The sequence below is a fragment of the Myotis nattereri genome (genome assembly GCF_964212035.1).
Source record: "Myotis nattereri genome assembly, chromosome: 5".
NCBI lineage: Eukaryota > Metazoa > Chordata > Mammalia > Chiroptera > Vespertilionidae > Myotis > Myotis nattereri.
The window spans coordinates 12,449,687-12,477,642 of NC_138080.1; the positions used below are offsets into that span (position 1 = coordinate 12,449,687).

General features: G+C 42.6%; 1 protein-coding gene across 1 annotated transcript in view; it reads left to right on the forward strand.

Moving 5' to 3' along the window:
* Positions 1-27,956, forward strand: part of EBF2 (EBF transcription factor 2) — a gene marked incomplete at both ends in the record, with an annotated part of 195,272 nt that overhangs the window by 98,741 nt on the left and 68,575 nt on the right. The gene's annotated exons all lie outside the window — the stretch shown is intronic.

Genomic DNA, 27,956 nt, shown 5'->3' on the forward strand with positions numbered 1-27,956 from the left:
TCCCTAGGTGCAGCCCCTGGTCGGGCTCAGAGCAGGGCCGATTGGGGAGTTGGGGCGCTGCCCCCTGTCATGCACAGAGCAGGGCGGATTGGGAGGTTGCGATGCCACCCTCAGTCACGTTCAGGGTTGGGCCGATTGGGGGGTTGGGCCGATTGGGGGGTTGGGGCACAGCCCCTGTCACACTCAAGGCAGAGTCAATGGGGAGGTTGCGGCGCTACCCCCTGTCATGCACAGAGCAGGGCCCATCAGGTGGGTTGGGGCTCCTTACCCTGTCACGCACAGAGCAGGGTCCATCAGGGGGTTGGGGAGCTCCCCCCTGTCACGCACAGAGCAGGGCCCATCAGGGGGTTGAGGAGCTCCCCCCTGTCACACACAGAGCAGGGCGGATCAGGGGTTTGGGGCTCCTCCCTCTATCACCTGAAGAGCCGGGTCGATCAAGGGGTTGGGGCACTGCCACTGTCACACTCAGGGCAGGGCCGATGGAGAGGTTATGGCTCTACCCCGTCACACACAGAGCAGGGCCTGTGGGGGGGGCGGGGGGCGGGGGGGGGGGCTTGGGGCGCCGCACCCTGTCACACACAGAGCCGCAGGGCGATCAGGGGGTTGGGGAGCTCCCCCATATCAGGCACAGAGCAGGGCTGATCAGGGGGTTGGGGCGCCTTCCCCTTTCACGAACAGAGCAGGGAAGATAGGGAGGTTGTGGCCCCGCCCCCTGTCACACACAGAGCCGCAGGGAGATCAGGGGGTTTGGGCGCTGCCCCCTGTCACGCTGATCCCGGTGCCGGGAGGCCTCTCGGCTCCGCTGATCCTGGTGCTGGGAGGCATATTACCCTTTTACTATATAGGATAGAGGCCTGGTGCATGGGTGGGGCTGGCTGGTTTGCCCTGAAGGGTGTCCTGGATCAGGGTGGGGGTCCCACTGGGGTGCCTGGCCAGCCTGGGTGAGGGGATGATGGCTGTTTGCAGCTGGTCACACACCCTTCAGGGTGGGGGTCCCCACTGGGTGCCTGGCCAGTCTGGGTGAGGGGCTGAGGGCTGAAGCTCCCAACTGCTCCTTTTTTCCTTTTTTCTTTATTCTGGGCCAGCTTTAGCTCTGGCTCCAGTTCTGAGGCCTCTGCTGCTGAAAGCAGGTATCTGGTTTGTTTGGGTTCTATAATCGAAACAATGTATAACTCCAGCTCTGAGATCCTGGCTGGCTGAAAGCAGGTTTCTGGGGTTTTGTTTAGCTTCTATATTTATTACAATGTTTCAAACTGCAGGCTCCGAGGCCAGCAAGGCAGGCGGGGAACGTTGGTTTCCTCCGTCACTGAAGCGAGCAAACGTCATGTTAGTTTCAAGCTGCCTGGCTGCCAGCCGCCATCTTGGCTGGCAGTTAATTTGCATATTGCCCTGATTATCCAATGGGAAGGGTAGTGGTTGTACGCTAATTACCATGTTTCTCTTTTCTTAGATAGGATGTGTGTGTGTGTGTGTGTGTGTGTGTATAGAGAGAAAGAGAGAGAAAGAATAAATATATATATATATATATATATATATATATATATATATATATATTTATATATATATATACATATATATTCCACATACCTTCCCTCAAGAGGCACATGGAAAATGTAATGGATGAAATCATTCTTACACTCACCTGGTTTAAATCATTACTTGCCTGAGCAAGGGGGCGGACACATATTTTAAGGTCTTGAGGAAGCAAGTGGAAGTTAAGGTTTTCATTTAAGATGAGTCACTAAATGACGACTTCTCCACGTCTTGGTTTCCTTTTTTTTTTTTTTGTAAAATGAAAGAATGGAGGGAAATGACCACAGAAGTTGCTTTCCATCTCTGGTAACTAATGAGTCTCTGTGGCTAATAATACTTAACACCTCTCTCTGGGATGCTGCAGGGAATCATTAGACTAAGAGAGAAATGTTCAGAGACCCTTGAAAGAAAGTTCCAAGGAAACAAGGGTGCAGCTTGGGGATGAAATCTGCTCAGAGTCCCAGCCATGACTTTACCACTTGCTAACTGCCTGGACTTAGGCAGGTCACGTAGCCTTCCAGTGCTTGGTTTCTGTGTCAGTAAAATGTGTGGCTAGTAAGTCCCAACTCAGAAGGTTGCTGTGAGGCTCAAAAGAGATACATGAAAAACTACTTTGTAAAATAGTCTTCCGACAAAAGTCATTGCTTACCCTCGGTGGCATGTAGGTACTGCCCCGAGGGTTCCCCCAGCATCTCCTTCTGTTTCAGCCATCTACTCTTTCATGATAGTATTTCCAATGAAAGAATATTTTTGTGAATCACCCTATTGGCTACCTATGTGTCTTAGAATTATGAAATATACATGTACTAGAGGCCTGGTGCATGGATTCATGCACCAGTGGGGGGTCTCTGCCTGGCCTGCAGAGATCAGGCTGAAACTGGCTCTCCAACATCCCCTGAGGGGGTCCCAGATTGCAAGAGGGTGCAGGCCAGACCGAGGGACCCCACCAGTGCACAATCAGAGCCAGGGAGGGACTGCTGGAGGGCTCCAGGGTGTGTCCAGCCCTCTCTCCCAGTCCCCATCTGCCGGACCCCAGCAGCAAGCTAACCTACCAGTTAGAACGTCTGCCCCCCTGGTGGTCAATGCACACCATAGCAACTGGTTGAACAGTCGAACAAATGGTCAGACACAGCATATTAGGCTTTTATTATATAGGATTTTTAATGGGAAGGGGCTTAGATGTCATCTAGCCCAACCTGCTAAGTGACACTGTCATTCTCTTTGTGGCATCCTTGATAATGGGTTAGTTATGATGGGAAAATCATGCCAAACAAGGGAGCCAATTTTGATTTTGAGCAGTGTTACATTTTAGCAAGGTTTTCTCATATTGAGCTAGATCTGCTTCTTGGTAAATCCTACCCACTGGTCCTATTTTTCATCCTTTGAAACCCTAAACAATTTCAGGTTTTGTATTAGTTCTATCTCAAAATCCTCTCTTGTCTAGATTAATAATCTTCTCTCTGCTTCATAGATAAAAAAAGAACAAAGTTAAGTGACTTGTTCCTGGTTACATAGTGGGACCCTTCAGAGTTTGTTGAGAACTGGCTGCATGAGGGTCTCCTGATGGCTGCATATGTTTTCGGAGCCACATAGAAATGGTCTTTCAACTTACGCAGGGAAGCCCCTGGTTCCTTTTATCAACAAACCACAACCCACTGCTTTGTTTAGGATTTCTTTGTTTAGCTAAATATTTTCATTACATTAATTGTGAACGGTTTTTCTGGCTGACCAAGACTAACTCATTCACACACACACACACACACACACACACACACACACACACACTGGGAACCAACATACAGCCAAAGTGATGGGTCAGGAAATTCTTGGGGAAAGCTGTCCTATGTCAATGTGTTTACATCAAACTTGAAGCAGAATTGGGAAAATAGACAACACAGACATAGAAGAAATATCTCTGAGTTTTAAAGTAATGCTCTCAACCTGAATGAATCCAGTGATGCAAAAACAAAAACAAACACACACACACACACACACACACACACACACACGAAAAAATAAACAAACAAAAACAATGGGGGGGGGGTGGATCACAGAACAGAAAAGTTAGGGGCATTTGAACTTCGTTTTGTTGGAATATGGAATATCATCCTCAGTCACTCATTTTTTTTATTTTTAAATATTTGTCTTAAGAGTAAGTTCAACACAACAGAAAAACGCACACTAGTTATGTTTTGTGTGGGACTGCAGGAAAAGGTGAGAATAAAGGCCAGGGCACTGGCCCAGACCTGAGCTCCCAGGGAAGGATTGCCAGGTCTCCGAGAAACTCCGCGGTGGGGAGGGAAGCACCAACCTGTGACTTCTTGAGATGAATGGTCAGCTTTTCCCTTCGAAGTTTAATGCAGCCGAAAGGGAGACCTGGAGATCATTTAGGACGCACGGCCTCCTCAAAAGACCAGCCACAAGGAAAACAGGGCCCAGGCCATTGCAGTAGCTCCTATAACACCACTGAGCACACGCGGCAGGGCCAGTGCTGGAGCTCCGGCCTCTGAGTCTTAGCCCAGTGCTCTCCCCACTGCGCCACTGAACCGAGCAGATGACTTAATCCGCACTGTCCAGGAGATGGACACTTGTTTTTAAGTGTCCCCCCCTTCCTTCTGAAAGCACAGAGGGTTATGCCTTTCATTCAGCCACAAAGAAAATCTTGTCAACTCCTTCAGTTATCATAGCTCAATGTCACAATTGCTTCGGATGCATTTCTCATATTTAGATTTAGTATCTTAAAGGGTAAGGTAATTGTCTGCTATATTTGCTGGAAACGGAGAAAGAATTTTAACAGCTGTACAGCTAGCACAAGCAAGCAAGAACTAGGCTCTTTTTTTTTCAAAGTAAGGGAGGAAAAATAACATTAACACAAAGGAACACTCTTACTAAGAGTAGGTGGAGAAAGGCATCTGAAAAATAATACCTCAAGATGCATTGAAACATTTTAGGGAATTAGGGAATTCTGATCTCCTGGAAAAAAAGAAAATTAATATTAAAGACAAGCTGTGAGTTTCCATCTGGCCTTGCCGCTTTCGACTAACGCTTCCATGACGGAATTCATCTGTCCATCAACTGTCAAAAATTCTCCTGTCAGTAAGTCCCATGATACCCCAGCCAGCCCACCCCGCTCAGAATATTCCATGCCACAAACTATTCCGAATTCTTAATTCTTTTTTTCAGATCTCTTTACTATAAGACATAAAAGTTGTTGCTTCCCCTCTTTTTTCTCTTCCTTTCCCCCCAATTTCTGTCACCCACACCCTCTAGTATGAGGGGATGAGGAAAGTAGGGTGGGAAATTTGGGGAGCCCTCAGTCATTTGGAGATTGTCTTCCCACCAAGATCCTTCTGAGCTTTTGCACTAGAGTCTGACAACAGACAGCCCACATCTGTTTTAAAACACTGAGTGGTTGTGAAGTGTGAACTCCCCACTGTTTAATGTAACTACATGACTATTTAATGTACACAGTGGTAGAGCCTCTCAGAATGCCAAACTGTTGTGACATGCCTGAAGGACATATATAAACACAATATACTGTGGTTTATTGTGACAAAGAACATCTATGCCACAAATAGGAAGATCTGTTTGTTTACCAGTGTCATCAAATGAGAAAGGAAAAATGTTTGTGAGATCCTTTCCCCAACTCGTCGCCTAGGTCAACAGTGAAATTGACATGGGTTAATGAATCAATAAACCCAGAATGGGCATAACATGCCCTATTTTAATAATTTCAAAACCACTTATCTTTTAAATTAATCTGAATATATAATGTAGAGGGAATGGGGGACGGGGAGAGGACAGAAGTTGGGAATGCTGAAGATTTTGACCTCTTCCTAGAGACTTTCACTTTTTTGAGTGTTAAGGGAAATTGGGTAACATTTTGGTGCTGCTTTTGGTAGATTTGGGGGCTATAATTTTCTGTATAGTGTCATAGATTTAAAAAAAATCTACAGCTGCTGCTAGTGTTAATAAACAAAATAAGAGCGAAGGGAAGACATTATGGCTTTGCAAATATATTTCATTTTTAATATGTTTCTCCCAAAGGTGAATTCTTGTGCCTTCTGACATGTCATTAATCAATTGATCAGAATCTGTTATTTTACATCTCATTGCTACAATTCTAATTAACCTTTGCTGGTTAAATATTCACCCAAAATCAACTCCAATTGTAACCCCTTTCCCCTAATCCAAGCATTTCAATAAAAGCTCTTCTTTTTATCAGTCTTTAATTAGTAATTAAGTGGAAAAGATCTATACTGTGTGGTATCTACTGATCTTTAGGGGAGTTTGAAAACCTAGAATAAAATCTTTAGGCATAAAAAACATACGGAGTTTACACTCTTCGTAGGTCTCCAGAGTGTAGACGCCGCTAGTTTTGCATGTACATTTAGGAAAGTATTATTCTTTTTTTAATTCAAAGTTGCTATTTATCAGAAAATAACTATTTCCATAGAAAGCAAAATAAAACATCCCAAAACAACAACAACAAAAATCTTTTTATAAATGATACCAAGAAAGAGAAGGGTGATTTATTTTGAAAATAAATTTTAAACTGTTATTGTTGCTGGTATTTAAGTTACGCTGTTTTGGGGAAAGACCGAGATTCAACTTCATCCATTATTTGTAGATTGAAAACACCAATACTAAGGTCCTGGCATTGGGAAACCTTACTGTTGCCTCTGACTATTACGTTTCGGAGTTCCCATGATTTGTATATTACTGTATCCTGCGGTTCGCATAATTTTCCCGGACAATTTAGCAATCAGCGAGGGAATAAATCTGAGAAGGCCTTTAAAACAAAAAGTGAACGTTTTCCTGTTTGCCTTTGAACCGCAGCCTAAGTCCAGGAGGCAGATGTACTGTCCCAGGCACTGAGGACTTTCTTACAATGAGAATTTTAAAAGGATGATATAAGGGTGAGCAGCTGAGAGAGGAGCCGAGGATGGAGAAATTCAACAACCAGCAGCGAGGGGTGAAACTACTTTTGTAGAGCAGGTAAATAGGAAGTTTTGGTCTATGGTCTTTTAGAAGCCGATTGTCCCTTAAAGATATGGTAAAAGCAGTTTTCTGTTTGGACACAATTTCCTATCACAGTCTTCTCCGCGCATCCGCTGCCTTTTGTCACAATGGACATTACCATCCAGAGCAACAGCTCACATTAGCTCCTAACGCGCACAAGTTTCTGGTTACAGGGCTGCAGACGCCGTCTAATGTTACTGCCCTCCCACCGCCCAGCACACTTGAACGGGCTTTTATTTTAATTTCCTTCCTCCCGCTGCTTGCAACTTTGGAGCTGAACACAACCCTGGCCACACAAACAGGGTTCGTGCCTCTTTAAGGAATATTTAAATTGCATTTCCTACTGTCAGTTAAGTCTCATCAATCATGTTTTTAATTAAAAAGAAGGACATCTACATCCCACTTTCGACTCAAAGTGCATAATGAAATTGTAGATTGGGGCAGCGCTGGAGAGTTTGAGCACTGCTCAGTGCGTTCTGCGGAGATGAGGGGGAGGTCGGGAACAGTGGTGCCCGTGCGAGAGGCAAACAAATAACACTCCTGATAGGGCCGGGTGACATGTGTCAGCCCTTGTCATCGAGAAACAAGAAAGGCAATGTGCCCAGACAAAGGGTGGGGTGGAATCTCGACACACTGGCAGAACCTGACCCACGCGCGAGGGCTTTGTGCAGCAGATGCCTCTCTCATTGTTCTGTGCCTCCCTCCCCAGTACCCCTGACAACAGCCACTGCCGCTGGCATTCCACCCTGACATCTGTTCAGCTTTATTGATGCGGCCCTGGAGGAATTCCCAGTGTAAACAGGGAATTCTCTAAGGAAACCCCATGTTGTAAAGGGATGAGCTGCATAATGCAAAGATTTAACCACTATTTAAAGGTGTGACACTTGATTGAAAGTGACTTGATTTTTACCCCCCTTTCCAACCCTACCTCCCTCTCCACCCTTAACTGTATTTGGCACACACTGGCTGCAGCAACACCCCACTTCCCCCCTCCTCATGGCTTTGTTTTCCTGATGCAGAACTGTTAGAAAGAATGAGGGATGCGGGGCCTGGGTCCCGTCATCCGAAAAAACCACTTTAAAAAAATTCTGGGTTACAGTCAATTGAGCCTACTTGTCGCCTTGGGATCCTGCCCGCTGCCCACCCACACTCCTGGCGAGAAACAGCTTGCAAGTCGCTTGGTCCTGTGGCTGAAACCCATGGGGTGGGCTTTGTGCTCCTTGCGAGGAGCAACTGTGGCAATTTACAGTCCCTGGGCAGAGCCCAGTCGGACCAGTTCTGGCAGAGCTTGAACTTGGGGGATTTACCTTTGGAATTTCATGTTTTTGGCAGTAGAGTGGTAGGATGTTAATACGGATTTTTAAAAAAGCAGACCTGTTAAGAAATGCAACACATTCATCTTTGCCCCAGCAAATGCACATGTGCTCTCAGGCCAGCTCTGAAACGCTGCAGCCTCACTCCACTGCTTGGCGGATATTCAAGCACAGGGAGTGTTGTGAGAGCGCCAGCCACTCACATTTTGTTGCCGAGGTGAACTAGGCAGGGATCCGGCCGCAGGGCCCTGTGCATCGTGACTGCATCTAGTTAGCAGTGAACTTTACTTGTTATAATACGCAGAGTGTGTTTTGTGAAGCTGTGGGCTGGGTGTGGATTTGTGTGGATCTAAACCCTCACTCCCTTTCCAATCCACTAGTGAAAAGATACAATTTGAAAATTGCAATGACTCTGTCCTGACCGAGTCAGAAAAAAGGAGGTCCTGTGTTGTCATAATAAGGGCAAGAGGAAATAGCAAAATTACCAAAGTCTGAAGCCCCAAGTCATAAAGGAAATCCATCTTTATAAGGGCCTCAAGAGCCGCTGAGCTGTCTCTTCAGAGAACAGACATAAAAAAGTTGGTGTGTGTGTGTGTGCGTGTGTGTGTGTGTAAATTAACCATAAGGACCAGCCCAGTTCTTCACCTGGATTTTAAGATCCGCTTCCAGCGGACCCTTTTCCTTCCTCTGATGAGGTGTCTTCCTTCCGCAGAGTTTTCGGTCAAAGGTGCTGACTCGCCCTTCTGGCGTGCTGTTGTTCCCACTGCAATAGATTGAATTTTTACTTAAAACCTCTAGAGATTTTTTTATTTCTAAAAATAATTTGTATATTTTCTTCTGACTGAAACAATGCCTGATACTTTTAGAAAATTTAGAAACGTAGACAAGCAAAAGAGAAAATAAAAGATACCCATCAATCCCCCAGTCAGGAAGAACCATTAATCCTTTTGGTTCGCCCTCTTCCAGTCATGTCTTTCTGTCTCTCTCTCTCTGCAGTTCAAAAGAGCGATTATCTTATGTTTAGTCTTTTGTAGTCTGTTTTTTTTTTAAACTTAAAAAATGATGATCTTTCAGAATCATTAAATATTCTACAGCATATTTTAAATAAGTGTGTAATATTCCTTTGTATATCATAGTTAATTATTCACTTCAGGACAGACACGGTTCTATTATTATATTTATTATAAATAATGCCACAAAGAACATCTTTTGTTGGTAAAGGTTTAGGTGCATGACTTTGTTTTGGACAAATATTTAAAATAGAATTGCTTGATCAAAAGCCATGTGCATTTTTAATATACATTTTTCTCTTTATTGTTTTTTTAAAATATGTTTTTATTGATTTTCAGAGAGAAAGGAAGGGAGAGGGAGAGAGAGATAGAAACATCAGTGATGAGAGAGAATCATGGATCAGCTGCCTTCTGCACACCCCTCATTGGGGATCAAGCCTGCAACATGGGCATGTGCCCTGACCAAGAATAGAACTGGTGACCTCTTGATTCATGGGTCAACACTCAACCCCTGAGCCACACCAGCAGCCCATTTTTAATATTTTTTATCTATAGTGCTATGCAACCTGAAAGATCATACCAATTATACTCCGCCAATAGTGGATCAGAGCACCCCAAATAGAAGTCCACATAATGTAGATCTGTGTGTGGTGAGGCTACCGTCTCTTTTCCATAGATTCATGGCAGCATTTTTGCTTCACATGACCATCCCCAAATCCCTTCTCGTCTGTCCTTCTCTGCCTGCAATGGGTGAAAACTAATGAGTACAAACAGCTAAGTGGTGATGGAAGCCTCCGAGTCTGCCAACAGCCAGCTTCCCTTCCTGTCCACTTGAAAGTGAAAAATAAGTTAACTCTGACATTTTAACCAGCCACAGATTTACAGTGAACTGGAAATAGGACTCAGGCCCGTTCTGAAAAGGACACATGGACACTCCAGCATGTCTGCCGAGACCTGCTGGAAGGCTGAGAAGATGAGATGACTCACAGCTTGCAAGTGAATGCTCTTTCATTAGAGTGGACTATTGATGGGCTGCCCCTTTAAGCACAGTTTTCCTTCACTGAGTCTGAATATACCTTGTGGGATTCAAAATAATTTTGCAACAGTGGATACAGAACTTCTCTATGTGTTATTGGTCTGGGAACAGCAACAGATTAAAAAAAATATTACCAGGTCAAATAACAGCTGTTATTATTAAGTTCAGCTTTTATTATCAATTTGCCAGTAGAATCCGGCAGTAAAAAAAAAAAAAAGGCCTGCATCTGAGCTTTTTACTAATCAGTACTCTCATTTTGCTAATATTCTAACGACTGTCAATTTACTCCAGTGCTGCCATTTGCAGAATTTTCTAATTAGCAGCAAACCTGTTCCACCTTCTCCTGTAATTACGGGGGACTCAGTTCAGATCAGCTGCGGCCAGACAGCATATGATGCCGTTGCCAAAATCTGTGCAATGTTGTTTTTAACCTTTGCATGTGCTGGCACAGTTTTAACATCTCTGTTTGTAGGCAGGAGGCTCCCACAGTAGTGGCATGTGTCAAAATATCAAAATTATTTTTAATAAACATACAACGAGGATGAAAACACAAATATGGGCATATTTGGTTTTCAGATCAATTTAACATTTGTCCCAGATTTAGTAGTGTTTCCTCTGATCTACCCCCACCCGCCACCCCTTTTATTTTTTTTAAATCAAGAGTCTTTTGAAAAGGAACAATTGAGAATTGTTGAATTGAACCAATCTCTTCCTGTTTTTTGTTTTGTTTTGTTTTGTTTGTTTTTTTTGCCAGTAAAACAACAGTTACTTAAAAAGTCTAAATTCCTGAATGGAGGGACCTCAGTGATTATGTAGGATAACCCTCTCATTTTTAGAAATGCAGAAATTGAGCCCAAAATGGAGAAGGGACTTACCCAAGGCCACACACTGCTAATTATGTGCAGAGTGGGGACTAGAACCCGGGTCTTCTGCCTCCAATCCCAGGTTCCTTTAACTACTGCATTCATGTCCCTCCTTCTTCTGATGGCTTCCAACTGTGGCAGGAGACAGAATAGGAAAGCCTCACCCGGATCCCTTGTTTCACAAAATGCCTTGCTAGCAAACATCAAAACCAATCACACTCTCTGAAAGCTGCCTAAACAGCTGACATTGCAGTCATAACAATAGTGTGGCAATAACTATTATTGCTACATGAAAAAAATATATTTAATAATAAGCTCATTGATTTTTAACAACATCTCTGTGTTGCCTAATTGATGGGAAGTTGTATGTTTGTGTAGCCGATGGGGGTTATGAATTAAATATGGCCGTCTTTCCTTGAGGGATGCATGTCAATGCAAGAAAGACGGAAGATCTACATTTCCCCCAAGCAAAATAGTCCCCTTGTAACAGAAGCAGGGAAGACTGAAATGCGAACAAAAATAAAAACCATCCATCACTGTTTATTAAGTGCTGCTACTTGAAGGTAAAAGGGATATTGAACTGTTTTTAAATTGGAAGGAATGTAGCTGGACAAAATATTGATGGTAATATTAGCTGGGTGAAAAATTTTATTCTTTTGTCCAACATTCATCAAAGGAGCAATTTGGAGTGAATTATTCTCTCTACGCTCATAAACCGATTTTTCTTCCCTTTTTATTTTTTAAGCACACATGTTTATTAAGGAACATGGTGTAGGAGAGATGATACCTTCTGGTTCAAGTTCTTCCAAACCTTGCTGTATGAGTCAAAAGTTCCACAATTGCTTTAGACCAGGCCATGCACTGATCTCCAAGGTGCTTGTATAAAATTTAATATGGGCTCAAAAATTGAGGCAGACTGAGTCTGTTCCCACAATTTAAAAGAAAAGGGGTGGGTCAGATTTGATTTCATTTTTAGCTGTGGTTTTCAAGTGGAAGTTCTGAAGCATTTATTTATTTTTCCAAATTTATAGTGTGCCCCTTTAGTCCAATGTTCACTGGCCGCTGTTCAATGAAAACATCCAAGTTTCTATGGCAAAATGGGCTGAGGCAAGGAAACGAAAATTGAAAATGTCGGCTGACAATGAAAATTTCAATAAAAATTTAGTTTGAAGTTTCATTCGCTCCAACTCTACTCAACTTCAAGTCATTTTGGTTTTCATGAGGTCATGTAAGTGCTCACATGACCAGGAAGTTATGCTCTCAGAACTAAAGGGATGGGTAGGTTCAAGACTCCATCTGAGCCCCAGTGATTTTCGAAACGCCTACTGTGTGTCCAGAGCTGGTCCAGAGGATCGGCATCCCCGACTTCTTAACTTAAATTTTTGGAATCCAGATTCATCCAACCTCAAATGTACATTTGGCCAAAATTACATTCTCCTTTTTTTTTCTGAAAAATCTCATCATCCCAACCAAAGTGAAATTCATTGAACAACAGAAAGAGGTTTGTTTGCAAGTACATTTATAAACCTAAAAATTTCTTGGACGAGGCTGCTGGATTTTATTGGATATCGCTTGACTTACACAGCTATCCTACTTCTCAACTAAATGAGAAAACTTTTAAGGAAGTTGGCCAGAGTTAATCAATCAGTTAATCAATCAACAAGATTTTAATGAGTCCCTGCTAGGCACTGAATGATGGTAGCATTTATGTAGCCCTTTATGGTTCCCTGTACACTTTCACATATATTGTCTTACTTGCCTCTAATAGGCAGATACTATTATTGAGGCTCAGAGTAGTTCAGTGATTTCCCTAAAGTCACACAGCTATGAAGTAATGGGCTTTAGTCCAAGTATTTGAGAACTGTATTTTTCTACACTACTTGAGACAATGTGAGTCAATGTAAGATTAAGAACCAAATAAGTAGTTCAGTCAAGAAGTGTATTTGGTCTTGGATGAATCTTGGAGGGAGACAGATCTGAATAAACCAAAAGGCCATGTGTGCCTGTTTCAGCATGGCATCTCACCCAAACATTTCAGTAGCCAAAAGTCATTGAAAGTGGTTCCAGCTTTTTAAGGCATTGTTCAAAGAACAGTAAAGTAATTTAAAGGAATTCAAGTCACAAGATTTTGTCTCATTATGTTGTTCTCCATTCTTCCCCCATCCTCATCTACCATGAAGTCTTCAGCCCTACTCCTCATCCATTCTTCTAAATTCTCTCTTTCTCTCCTCTCCCCCATCTCGGCCATCCACACTCCCCATCCTCTCTTTTAAGACTTTGCCCTTTTTTGACACAATTCTACTATTATTACTCTTCTTCCCACTAGTTATTAGGATCTGGAAAAGGCCTGGGAGCTTAGTGGTGGGGACGAGGGGTGGAGAAAGGAGCTGTTAAGGCTCTCTCAGAGCTGGTGTTACCTTTCTCACAAGTGTGTGTAGATCTGCTGAGGAGGGGCAACATTGTGGACCAAATAATCAAGATTTATAAAGGAGATGCCGTGTGTGTCCTCTGAAAGGTGGGTAGAACTTATAGTCTCAAAAGTCGGGGGGAAAGTGCCTGATAGAAGGGAATGAAGAAACAACATGAGTGAATATTAAAATAGAGTAGTTCTCTGCCTTTAAAATAGAATAAGCACACAATGAATTGCTTCATTGAGGTCTGCTGCTCTCAATAAGCATTGTGGTAAGTGCTTTCAGTCACCATGGACCCTGATAAAATGCTTCAGAGAAAAAAAGAAATCACAGTGTTCGCTTCTCCCATAATGTGAGTTGGACTAGCGCTGTAGATATGTCAGCTCTGGAGCCAGAATCTGGAGCCCGGCTCTCATCCCTTCTTCACCATCTGACAGCTGTGCGATCTTGTGCAAGTGCCTTAACCTCTATGCCCCAGGTTCCCCATCTGTTTAAAATGGGGTTATTAATGTTACAAATCTCACAAGATGGTTGTGAACATTCAAATGAATTAATACAAGCAAATCAGTCACTGGCCAACAATCAGGAAGCATTAGGTTGTTGTATTACTTTCAATTGAATTCTCTCTGCACAGTTGTTTTTTTTAAAATTGATAATAATGCCAATAACTGTCAGGTATTGAGCCTTGGAGTATTGAGTGCTGATATGGAGGCTTCTTGCTAAGTGCTCTGTGTGGTGGGGTCATCCCGTATTTCCATGTAGCAGGTTCATCTTGGAAAGTAGAGAATAGTTCTGGTCTGTTTGTAGTCTGACCTGTTTCAAGTGGTCACTTCCTGGTGGAAGAGAGTCCAGACCAGTTCTCTAGTGAATTTCCACCCTCCACCGCCATCGTGGAATGTGTCTGGTAGGAGAAAATGGAAGGCCTGTGTGGGTTCTCCTCTCTTACACAGGTAAGACTGAAACTTATAAAGATCAGCTTCCTAAAAGGTTCTTCTCTTCCTATAGCATGTGGAAATTCAGTGTATCCATTTGAGATGCCAAACAGCCCCAAGAAAACAAGGTCAATATTTCAGGAAGTCATGTTGTCTGTGCTTTTAAAACTTTCCTGACTGAATTCACCCTAAAGGAAAACATTTACCCCAACCAGCTTCTAACCTATTTCATTTTCATTTTAATTAGGGGAACCCCATTTCTGACGGTCTTAAAGTTTGGCTGTAGTTGTTTGGAGGACAGGGAATGAGCCTTGTTCCTTTGGGCAAGATTCGTTATATTTCTATTTTCATTGAATGGAATAGATACATTCTGGGCTTTTCCTGGGGCAATGCAAGCCAGGTTTTATTCCTGACAAGGTTTTCTTATCAGAGTTATATAACCCTTCTGGAAAAATAGGGGATTTCTCAGAGAAGAAAAAACACAGACACACACTTTAACTATAGCTGGGTCACAATAGTAACAATATCCCATAAAATCACTCCCTTTAGGAGTTAATTTCCACTGAGTACTTTTCTGTCTGATACATGTTGTAAGGCCTCAACAACACGAATCACAGTGATATTTCATCTCCCTCTCTTCCTCCCTCTTCTAACACTCAGAAGGAAGGTCCCCAGGAAGTTTAATGTGTACCAAGAACTAGCCAACCTACCCAGGACCCTCCACCCTGGCAGAAAAAGTGCCCACTATTTGGTACTGTTGGGTTCTTTTGTGACTTCAAGTTTCTATAATAACAGAAGTTCTCTCTAGAGAGAAACCAATGGGAGATTTATATTTATGTATACATATTATGTATGTATAATATAGAACAATGTTTATGTATATATCACATATGTAATTTATTTATTTTAAGGCATCTAAAGGACTCGGCTTATGCAACTGTGGGGTGGGAATTGGCAAGTCCACACCCCTTAGGGCAGGCTGGCAACCTGGAAACTTGGGCAGGAGTTGATGCTGAAATCTTGAGGCATATTTCTTCTCTGGGAAACATAAGATGTTGCTCTGAAAGGCCTTCAATTAACTGATGAGCCCTCACCCACCTTATCCAGAGTAATTTCCTTTACTTAAAGTCAGCTGACTGTAGATGTTAAGGACATTTACAAAAGATCTTCACAGCAACATCCAGATAGTGTTTAGTTGAATAACCAGGTACTACAGCCCAGCCAAGTTGACACTCAAAACTAACCATCATCACAGTCCTGAAACCCTTTTCTGTTTTCTGAATCCTGGACCCAAATAGATCACCTGGACTTCCTTCTTGATCCCAAGTGATAATCTGATCTGTTGGAGATGCTCTTCTCATCCCTTTCCTGTAGCCTGGTGAACTTAGACTGCCTCAAAGGTGATGAATAGAACTTTCTAGTGTGCTTCCCAAGTCTTGCTACGAAATAATAAACTATTGCCTGGGTTGAATTGCGATCCAATCTCTTAGGAAATAGTCTGGAAACGTGGGAAGGACTCGTGTCTCTGTGAGCCGGCCATCAGTCTTTATGCCTCAGCTTTCACAGGTGGAACATGTGGGAAGGATCAGTGAATGCCTTGCAGAGTGGACCCCTGCAGATTTTCTGACTAAGGGGGAACTTGTATTATGGCAAGCTCTGAATCAGAAAAGGTAATGCCTAGAGACAGATATATTTCCCCTTTGTCAAAGTCAAGGTATAAAGACTGACATTTCACCTCTCCGGGCTATTTCCTGGGAGACTTGCTCACCATCCAATTCAAGTGATAGTGTATTATTTCTTAGCAAGACTTGGGAAGAACATTAGAAAGACAGGAAAGGTGGGAGTGGGAGGAGAGTCTTCAAAGGCCTGACATGATGTTTCCTAAGTTAGTATTGACAGTGGCTGAGCCAGCCTGTCTTTGATTTAGTCCCAGATAATTCACAGAAACCCTTGACTGGGCCACCATATGGAGAGGACGAAGAGGTCCTCCTCACATATTGCATTGTGGCTTCTCAGCAGCTGGGGTCATGGAGCCCTCACCTGGTGGTCCTGCCTCACAGTAAAAGAACTGACAACTCCCTTCACCCATCTGAACTGACTGCATGTTTGAGTCAAGACCTCTTAGAACACCTATTGGGTTGTAGTTGTTAAGGAATAGTTTGCAATCATGTAAATGAGGAAATTCAGGGAACTCTTATAATTATAATCAACACACACACACACACACAGCAAAGGAGCACAGGGCCTACAAAGAATTGGCTGGTACCTGCACCAACATTTAAATCCTAGCTTGTGGATTTCAAAACCAAAGTATAGGGATCATCACACTCGATTTTAAATGCTTTCCCTGCATGGGTTATAAGGGCTTTGGAAAGAAAAGCTTTCTTTCTATTATGGAAATGAAAACCTGCATGCTTTCTCTCTTTCCCCAGATCAGCTATGAAGGGATTTGGGGCCCCACAGCCCATCATGACTCAGAGGCAGCTGCTCTGACCCGAGGCTTGCACAGACCTCCAAAGGAGACTGTCCAGAGGCTTGGCCGCCCAGTGATTAGGCCCTAAAGAGCTATTCTGTGTTTCTGGCAGTTCACACACACACACACACACACACACACACACACACACACACACACACATTTCAAAAGGCAGCTGATGAAGTGTATTCATAACGACTGGCTCAAGTGATGTAATGGTGGATGGAGGGGGGAGGGAGTGGACTTGAGAATAGAAAATTGAAGATCCACAGACCCCTCTGCTAGCTCCAGTGTTCTCTCAGCACCACCCTGCACGTTCACATGATACGCTAAAAAGTGCCCGAGGTCCGTGGTGGAGCCCATGCCCTGACAATCCCTCGGTTTCCATGCTCACAAGTCACTCTGATGATCTTCATCAGCCCACTTTGTTTCTGAAATGGTTTTCTGAAAAGCCCATTTTTTTTCTTTTTTAAAGTATGTTTTTATTGCCTTTTTAGATAAAGAGGAAGGGAGAGGGAGAAGGGAGAGAGAGAAACATCAATGAGAGAGAAACATTGATAAGCTGCCTCCTGCACAACCTCTACTGGGAATTGATCCCCAAACCCAAGCATATGCCCTGATCAGGAATCGAACCAGTGACCCCCTGGTGCATGAGTGGCTGCTCAACCACTGAGCAACACCAGCTGGGCAAAAGCTCATTCTTTTCTAGGTAAGAGAGCCTGAGAGAAATCCTGAAATTTACAGGGTTGTTAAGGGATAAAATCTTTCATAACTTCTCAAAATTGAGAGTATTACAAGGAGAAAACATATGTCAAAATTTCCAAAAAAGGAAACTATTCTCAGGGGCTGAGGTGAAAATACTTCAAGGTACAGGGCCCCACTGGGTCTTGTAATCAGAACAATAGGAAAATGACCAGCGCATGGGGCTGCTGGAGAGCTGTGGGAACAGGCCCGGTTTCTGAAACCACTGATAAGATTGCACCCTCAAGGCCAAAGCAGGTGTTTCCGGAGCACCCCAGAAACAGGTCTGGGAAAGCCTCAGCCCTAAGCTGGAGAGCAAGTTGCTTATTTTCTGTGCATCTGCTGTGTTTCTGAGCACCTGTGGGCACAGGTGTAGCTACTAAGGGCACCTTAGATGTCACGTTGCTGTTCGGATAGTCAGCATGGATGTTACAGCCAGGGGATAGCTGGATCTATAATGTCTTGTGCCAAAACTATATATTGCAAGAGTCAGAATTCAGGCTCAGACATCTGATTATGGAACCGCAAAACTTCGGGCTTAGTCATGCTCATGAAAGCCATTTGGCCCTGTTTTCTCTGCGAACAAAGCTATCTGTGTTGGTTCATTTAATCTAGCATATATCTGGCAATTATTGATATTAAATTGATTTAGTGTTTCGAAAGATGTTTCAGACACCAAACACAGAACTCCTAGTTTATTTTACAGCTGAATATAGGATGTGAATTCCTTCCCCGTGTAATCAGCTCTTGGTTTAACCCCTAAAGTGTGAGCATTGATCCCTTCTTAACTTGGCGACTTAATTACTCTCCATCGTGCCCTCCTTCTGTGTAATTTATTCTCTGGAAATAAACTGGTGGAGGATCACCTGCGTGAGATCATTTTTACTGAGTAGACATTTTGCTAAATGTGTCATGGTTATTTACCAGAAGGCTGACTCTATGGTAGAGACATTAGCAATATCTGCTATTTCACAAGAAAGTTCTAAAAGGTGTTTTGGGTTGTTTCCCAAAGCACCTAAGTAATTCTCCCAGCATCTCTCAGAGGTATTAGTCAATTTTACAAGGAAGGTATGTGAGGAATGTGTCTGAAGGGTGACAGTAGGCAAGTGAAACACAGAGAGGTGAAAATATTGTCAGTAATATAGACAGTAATTGAACAGGATTGCCTTACTCTGAGGCTTTATCCTCTAGGCCACACTGCCTCCTACATTACATTATCGGTATTAACATAAGCATGGGAGATTAATTATATAGATCACAGGAAAAGTAGATGACATTTACCTTCACTTTTTACTGAGTCATCTCATTAGGAGAAGAGTATACATTCAGCCCAGGTTAAAATAGTTCAGAACAAAATTAGTTCACAGACTGCTTTATCACTTTTTAAAATATTGTAACATAAAAGTTAATGTGATTTTCTTTGTTCATAAAATAAATAAAAGGTGTTTCCCTGGCCAGTGTGGTTTAGTGGTGGAACGTCAGCCGACTGCCAAAGGGTTGCAGTTTGATTCCGTTCAAGGGCATGTACTTGGGTTGCAGGTTTGTTTCCTGGCCCTGGTCAGGGTGCATGTGGGAGGCAACTGATCCATGTGTCTCTCTCACATCCATGTCTCTCTCTCTCTCTCTCTCTCTCTCTCTCTCTCTCTCTCTCTCTCTCTCTCTATCTTCCTCTCTCTCTCTCTCTCTCTCTCTCTCTCTCCCCCCCCCCTTCCCTCGCTTCCACTCTCTCTGAAAAACAATGAAAAAAATATCCTCAGCTAAGGATTAACAACAACAAAGTGGTTTTATTATAATCTTGGCCAGCCTCAAGAAAGAATATATACCTAACAAAATAATAAAGACTAGAACAAACTGTGCAAGACCATGAAATGACTTAGTTCAGTTGACTCATGTGAAACTTGAACTAAAAATGCACCCCTAACCCCTACTCCAGACCTTGGATAACAGCAGGAGATGGGAACTCATTTTGATTAGCTTAGAAGCTGTATTATCAAATGAAAACTTACAATCATGTTACTGGGATTGTTGCAATCTCCTTTTATTTATTTTTTTAAAATAAAGAACTTTAGACATGGAATAGATGCCTGGCTGCATTTTGGACATAGTGTTGTTGGAATCATCTTGGCAAACTGAGGGATGGTGACTTCTCAGGTTCTGTCAATTCTACCAGGAGAAATGGCTAAATTATAGCTTTATTCCAGATGAATGAGCAGCCAATAGGCTCTGACTCATGCCTGAGACAAGATGACTTCCTTAGGATCTTTGTAGATATCAAATATTCCCAGGCTTTTTTCTCAGGAACGGTTTTCTTTATTTGAGTCATCCGATTACATGGTCTCAAGTGAACAGTGCATGTAGACACATAATCTACTGCATGATAGTGTTGGGCCAGAGGCACTTGTGTGCCGTTTCTGGGTGTAGACTTTGACAGGGAGAGATTGGCATCGGAACGCTGGTGTCTGAGTCCGCAGAGAATGCCGGTCTGGCCAGGGCTGCCTAGGGCTGCCTAGGCCCGCCTTTCTCCCAGCGTGACTGCGTGGCCTGCTGGGCGTCTTCCCCAGGGAGCTGTGGCCATTGCTTTCCCAGGCTCCTGGACCCAGTCCTGCTGCTCATTTAAGTCCTGGCATCTTCCTGAGAAAGCAGAACAGGCTCTGTGACCTCTGAGTGAAGGGCGGAGATGTTCTATACTTCCAGGTCAGCTGCCGAATCCCCCAGGGAAGTAATCTTTTTCTCTAAGGCTGTGTTCCATTAGTCACTGCTTGGGGAGAAACCATGCACCCAACTTTCAACTCCAGGGCAGCGAAGGCTCACTTGGGTAAAACCAAGTCGGGGCAGATTATTCTATATTGAAAGGGTTTATTACCCAGACCTTTTTTCCCCTCATGATGTATAATTTCAGTCTTTTGTTTTTGATTTTGTTTTTGTTAATCCTCACCCAAGGATATTTTTCCATTGATATTTAGAGAATGGAAGGGCGGGGGAGATATACACAGAGAGCAACATCAATGCGAGAGAGACACATCGATTGGTTGCCTCCCTGCCCCAACCTCGGGGATGAAACCAGCAACCCAGGTACGTGCCCTTGACTGGAATTGAACCCAGGACACTTCAGTCTGCAAGCAGACACTCTATCCACTGAGCACACTGACTAGGGCAAAACTTTAGTCATTTATTTAATTCTCTGCTGCATTCCAACAAAAACTTTCGATGGTTTATTTGGCTTATCAGCACTTCTTTCAAAGGCATTTGGAGGGTGAGACAGCCAAGGTCACTAAAGATCTCAGCTGAGTTTTGGGGATTAAAGGCAACTAATATTGTTTTGTGTTACTTTGTGGAGTGTGTGTGTGTGTGTGTGTGTGTGTGTGTGTGTGAGTTTTGACACAATAATGATATCTTTTCTGGCAAAGGGAATGAACAGTTGAACTATTTTAAAGTTTAGGATCCTTGTAGCTATCAAATATTCCCACAATCTTTTTCTCAAGAAAGGTTTTCTTTATTTGAATCATTCTGAGTTTATGGTCTCAAGCGAACCTTGCTGTGTAGACACATATTCTGTGCCAGGCTTTCAGGATAGCTCTCATTTAATGAAGAGCAGGAATAAGTATCTAAAATCAGCTTTCATCTTTAGAAATGGCCTGAAAAAAACAAATCGCATCGGTTTGGATGTTATTCGGAAAGCTGGAGCTGGGCTGGGCTCAGTCAGACTTCTGAAACCTAAAAATGAAGCCCGAGTTTTGTTTTAAGCAAACTGGGGCTGACTTATGGATGTCACATGAATCTGCCCCATTCACATTTAGCCTCTCTTTGAACCCAGGGTGGGAAATCCCAGTAATTCAAATGGGGTGGAGCATTTTATGCCTAGACTTCATTTTTGAAATCAAGTGGCTCAGCCCTGACGGGTGTGACTCACTTAGCTGGGCGTTGTCTGGTGCACTGAAAGGTTGTCAGTAGGGGGTGTATGGGAGGCAGCCATCAATGTTTCCCTATCAGATCTATGATTCTCTCTCTCGCTCTCTCTCCTTTTCTCTTTCTCTCTTTAAAAAAATCAATAAAATATATTTTAAAAAGAAATGCAGAGGCTCAGTTTCATCTCGTTTTAGTAAACCAGAATATTTCCGAGCATCAGTGCGGTATGCTATGCAAGAGAAAGATTAGACATAGAGGACAGAGCAGGAGAAGTGCCCAGGGACTGTGTGTGTTCCCAGCGGAGGGTGCTTGGGGCTAGCTGGGTCCTGGTTCCATCACTACATGTTTTTTTGTTGGTGCCTCAGTTTTTCAAAGAGAAAATGAAAGAAGAGATTCTTGTTATCTACTCATAGGAGAAGTGACAGCTGACGAGATAGTGGTCTCTGTGAGATGACCAGCGTGAATACAAAATGCAGTGGTATTAGATAAGGGGACAGAAAAGGGGAAAATCTCTTCATGGCATTTGAAAGAAAGGTTCCATTTTTGGTACTAAGATTTGGAAATCTCCAAAAAGTTAGTGATTCCTATAGAGTTAATAGGGACTTTAGAATCAATAAAGTTTGAATTTTAAAAAATTGGAAATAATGACTGATTCGTGAAACCTCATGGAGATTACAGGAGTTGGGTTGAGATTACATTAATGTAATCATGGCATGCTAAACCGACAGACAACACCCTGGAATATTAGCCATATCTAAATGCTTTTTGTATCAAATTCTTGACCTGATTTTTGTCCCAGTTTCTTTTTTATATCAACTAGATTTAGTTCTTCCTTTAAGAAAAAAGTTTAAAAATTCCAATGAAAGGCGGCTGTCTCTACTATGTATAACATAAGAAAATCTGTTTTGCCAAGGCAGCGACACAATATTGAAATACCTGGTTTTAAATTTTATGTGGGTTTGGCAAATGCAGTCTGAAAGTGGCTAATATGATACCCGACCTGGTGTTAATAGCCAATGATAATTCCATATGTACCACCTGCTACCTGTCAGGTTACACGTTCTTTCTTTTTTCCTTTTCTGGCATGAAGGTTACATTAGCTGTGAATCTGGGTCTTCGTGGCTAGAGAGGAGCAGCATGAACTTCTCTATATGAAATAGAGCCTTGATGTAATTATCATTTTGGTTTCTTTTCTTCTGGCCCCCCCCTCTTCCCAACTCACTGCCCCCATCAACGTCTATGAAGCTCTTAAAAAGCACAACATCCCATCCTGAATTTGGGAACTGGGGAGAGAAAAGAAAGGAGAGAAAGGGAAGGAGAGAGAATGAACGAAAGCCTAAACTAGAATGTTTGTGGAGGAAAATCCTCCCGCCAAAAATATAAAATGAGAGAAATTTCGTGGAATGCACAGATGAGGGGGAAATGCGTTAGCCGAAGGAAGATGTGGGTTTGTTAACCAATTGCTTTATACCTTAGTGTCTAAGTGCCACAGTCATATCTCTTTCTTCCTAAGAACATGTCAGGAATTTCTCAAAAGCCAGCTCCACCTGGATCACAATTGCTTCCTCTCTATTCTCTCCCACTGGTACACATTTTGAAATTGGGCAAAGCTGAAGAAAATATTTTTTAAAACCCCAAACTTAAACCAAACCACTCACCTGTCAATACATGGGACTTGACTGGGTGAGTTGTCTGGCTCTTCTGTCTCAAAGCTCTGCTCCAGTAGTGGGGGCTTGGCCCAGCACTTTATGGGAGATGGGGAGACCCTCCGTTCACACATTCCCTGGCTGGAGAGAAATCAGGTTTCCTGTTATAACCACTCAAAATGGATTATGGAGAGTCTAAAAGATGAGCAAAGAACATCAGAATGATTTTTTCTTGAAAAGTGAAGACATTATCACATAGTTTTCAAAAGAAACTAATTTTTGCCTCTTACTAGTATCATTATTCCAGCTGCTATTATGTTCTTTCTGAGTAATAATGAAAGGCACAGAAAGCTCCTTTTCTTTCAGGCTTTAAAAAAATCTTCCTGAACCATTTAATCTCCTTGGATGGGGACTAAAGGCAAAGGCTATGGTTTGACTCAGAAAAATTGCCCAAATGTCTGATGTTTCCGAAACTCTCCAAGTAATACCATTGCTCAGAAAGATTGTTGCAGCTTTTTTCAGGTGCTTTCAAAGTAGTTCCTCACCACGGTCAGTCATTGCGGTGGCCCCGTGAGGGAGCGGCCTCAGGTTCTCCTCCTAGACAAGGAGAAGAAAAAGGAATATAGGCTGAGTCTCCAGAGATTCCCCTCAGTCTGGCTCCCCGGCATCTGCTCCTGGCGGTGGGCACAGGCCTCTGAGGTGCTAGTGATCTTTTTAACTTTCTTTTCAACTCCAAAGCTAGTGTATGTCCTAGCTTTGTCCATATATTTATGGTTAATAGTGAGAAGTAATGGTGAGAAACCTGGGAAAATTGTTTCCCATCCTTTAGATGAAGTTTCTATTGTGTATAGAGTCACTGTAAAAACGAAGTGATAAAAAGCCAGGCACATTCAGGCGGCTTTCTTCTTTTGGCCCAAGAATCTTTTGGCCACTAATAGTGATTTTGCCGAGTGGAAGGACCAAGGAGCTCCGTATTTTCTCTAAAGTTATTTCTCCTCTCTTTGAAATTTAAGCACTTCCTTTGCCAGAGCATGCATTTCCACTTTCTAGATTCATTCTCAATTTGCATGACTATATATTAAGCTTACCTTGGCCTTCCAGATTCCCACCATATTTAGAATTTTCCAGAAAGTCATCTACCTACCTTGAGCTCTTCTCTTCCTGGTTTATTTTTCAGGTCAAAATTCAGCTTCATGCTTGGTTGTAAAATTATATAGGTTCACGTTTTCAAGCACACAGATGCTTACGTTTCTTTGAGACTGTACTCTTCAGCTTTAAAGAAGGACCCTTCATTGTAATCATTACCGAAAGGATACAGTACTAATGGAACTTAATTGTTTCCACTGGATGCATCTCGGGTGTTTTTGGCAGCCAAAATGAAAATGATTCCAAATACCATCAAAGGGGCTTATAAGCACCCAGCATGCACAGAGTGTTTTGATATACAGTGGAGTGTTAATATCATTATCTCTCCTAATACAACATACGGTTCCTTTAATCCTCTCCCGCCTCTGTGATCTTAGAAGATCCCATGGATAGAAGGCAGAGAATAAAATACTATATACAAGGAGACAAAGGGAGAATCAGTCCCCATCCTCTGAGTGCATTTTTTTTAATTGTTTGAATCTTGGCTTCAAACATGTACCTTTATCAATACTGACTTCTGTATCTTCCACGCTAGTTTGAGTTTGTATGCGACATCAAACATACCTTTTCACACATGTTCTTTCCAGATTTTTTTTAACACTTACTTAGCAGTTTATAGAAGGAAGTGAATGATCTCCTCAAGCTGCTTACAAATTAAAAAAAAATCTGTGCTTATTAATTATGCAGGATTAGTCTAATTATAATTCAGCAAATTAATTAGCGACAGAAGGTGTTCTGAAACATTGGAGTACATTTGCATGTTAAATGGAGAGGCTAGTCTGTAATATATGTAAATTTATGCATGGCTTCATAGTTTAATTTAAAAATTTGCAGCTGCATATGGTATGGGAGCAGGTGAAAAGTCAGTTTTAGTTTAATGATGCTAACAAACATTGGATGGTGTCCTGTCTTAGCAAGAGAATGCACTCATATCTTCTAATCTACGACTTTGTCATAAGAATATAATATTACATAGATGCTCAAACTCAAGGTCATTAGTGAATAGACCCATAGGTGCAATAGGTATAAAGCTGAAAACTGCAGAGAGAAAGCTATGACAGAAGCCCAAACTCTGAACTTCATTCTCCACTTTATCCAATATTGCTTATTGAATCAGTCAGACTTAGCTTCGGGAAAGTAGCATTTCAGCCTGTGGGTACCTTTTTGTCTGACTGGTATCTATTCTGGCAGGTGCAGAAGAGTTGTCCAACCTTGACTCCCTTTCCAAATATTCACATTTGCACTTCATTTCAATTTCCTGGAGCCGTGGGAAAGTTATTACCAAGTTATGAATTAATGGTAGGGTAGAGAGTTTTACACATTGGCCTCAACCATCTGGCAAAACAGTAAAACCAGCGGACCAGGCAGCAGCAAAGGGCTCTTGGTGTAATTGGTGTTCACTGCTCAGCCTAGCATAGATGAGCTTGGAGGGAGGGCTGAGGACGAAGGGGGAAGGGAAGGCGGCAGAAGGGGCACTAAGGAAATAGGACGGTAAGGACCCATTAAGCTGATGGCTGGCTAATAACTTCATTTCTCTCCTTCACCGAGTAGTCGTGGCATTAGAAAGGGAAATAGATTTGTATTCTAATTCTGAAGCCTCACTGAAAGATGTTTCCTGAACTCAGTCTGTATGTTCAGTTTCACCCAGTCTTTTCCCCTTTTCTTGATGAGAAGAAAGAGGAAGGGATACAGCAAAAAGGAGGATACAGTTTTTTAAAAAAAGAAAACCGAGGAAGATGGAGCTGTGCACATGGCAATGAGCCCTCCAAAGACAGTTTGTGAGGACAATTGAAATTACAAACATGCTCTTAGTGTGTTTCAGTCCACGTGAGGCCCAAAGAGTTCAATTATTATTTTCATTAATGGTGTCAGATTTCCATTCGAGTGCAAAAACAAGGACTTTTCCTTAGAGGCTTTTCCCCTGTGAGTCTCGTAGTGCCAAGTAATGGAATTCAGGAGAGGGAGGATGTGTCTGAATGTAGAAGAAAAAATATTCTAACCTATAACCTCTGGTTCTCAGAAACTGCAGTGTGTTGCTGGTCAAAAATAAGTGGAGAATCAAAGTGGCCTCCTTGTTTTGGCACCTCGGCAACTGTTTACAGTCAGTTGCTTGCCACTGGAGCTATGGGAGACATTCCCTCCAGAAGAAATCATGAAATGGCTTTGAAATGAAGTCTATCGATATGGAGTCAGATTACACAGTGGGGGAAGTCGCTCCCTCCTGGTGCCTAAATGAATATAGCAGATCTTACTCCTGAGGCTGTGTGTTTGGTAACGAAGGCACTATTGCCAAACTGAAATGCCACTTCCAGGAGCTTGTAATTGGCGTGAATGCCAAATAGAAAATGGCCTGTTGCCAGGTAGGAACCAGAGTCAGTGTATGTAGCTCTGAACTATTTTGCCTGCCCATTGTTTACTGAAAACAGTGACGAGGATTTGGGCCCTTCATCTTTGGTTGTTTTTGTTCTCTTCCTGCAATCTGTTGTGTAGATTAATTATAGATTCTTTTTTTAAAAAATCTCTCCCTAAAAATTAAGGGAAGATCTACAAGTGGAATATATGTTAATAGTGAAAAATAAGGAATGTAGAGGAAGAACAAAATCTGAATTTGTGACAAGTCCCTCTGGTAACTTGGTATGGAAAACAAGCCATTTTAAAATGGGAGGGGGGGCAGGGACAAAGGGGCAATTCAGGGGGCGGGGGCACGGGGCACAAGTATGCCTGGTGAAAGGTGAAGGAGCTAACTTACTAGGTATCAGGCATTTACCCAAATACTTTGCACGCATAACTATTCCTCACTAGTCTTAAGAGTTCATCTTACAAAGGAGGGAAGTAAAGGTCCCCAGTAAATATTAAGTAAGCAAATAATAACAATAATAATAATTACAGAAGACCTAGCATCGTGTGAAATGGCTTACTAAGGACACCCCAAAGTCTGAAATTATCTGCTATGAAAGGAATTAACTCGATGGTTTATTTATTTATTTATTTTAAAATATATTTTATTGATTTTTCACAGAGAGGAAAGGAGAGGGATAGAGAGTTAGAAACATCGATGAGAGAGAAACATCGATCAGCTGCCTCCTACACACTTCCCACTGGGGATGTGCCCGCAACCAAGGTACATGCCCTTGGCCGGAATCGAACCTGGGACCTTTCAGTCTGCAGGGGGACGCTCTATCCACTGAGCCAAACTGGTCAGGGCTCGATGGTCTATTTAAACATCTCCACTGTAGGAGAATCCCCTCTGTCCCTCAGATAATTCTTTCTAAAGTTAGCTTTGTTGACTTGATTCTCAAAAAATGTTTTCCAAGGTTTAATTCAACTTATGTTACACATATGACTTCAGGCTTTTTTCCTTATAGTCTTCATGGACAAATGGGCTTGAGTCTTCCTCACACACTCTAGCAGTCTTCTACATTCTTTTTGCCAAGGGCTGCAGCTGTGTGATCTGAGCCATCTTTGGACCATGTGGATTCTTGAGACATCTTGTTTTCCAAATATCTAATAGACTTGCTTATCTTCCTCTGCACACTCCAAAATAGCCACAGAATTTCTAGAGAATGAAGTCCCTGACAGGAATGAAAGGCTTTTTTTATTTGTTTGCTTGTTTTGTTTTGCAACGTGAAGAATGACTCCACTCTCATATCCAGGGAGTAAGATGAAGGATGTGCTGTGATCCCCCAAGTAGATCAATGAGGCACTAGTCTCCTAAAACAAAGAGCTGCTTGGCAATGTGTCCCACCTCTCCTTCAAAAGAAGCTTTGCCAATCTCCTGCCAGAGCAATATATTTCTAAGAGTCGGGCAAACCAGAGTTCCACTCTTAGCTCTTCCACTTACTAACTATCTGACCTTGGGAAAGTAATCTGACCTTTCTGAGCCTTGTTCATCTCCTCTGTAAAATGGGGACGTTAATTCTCCTA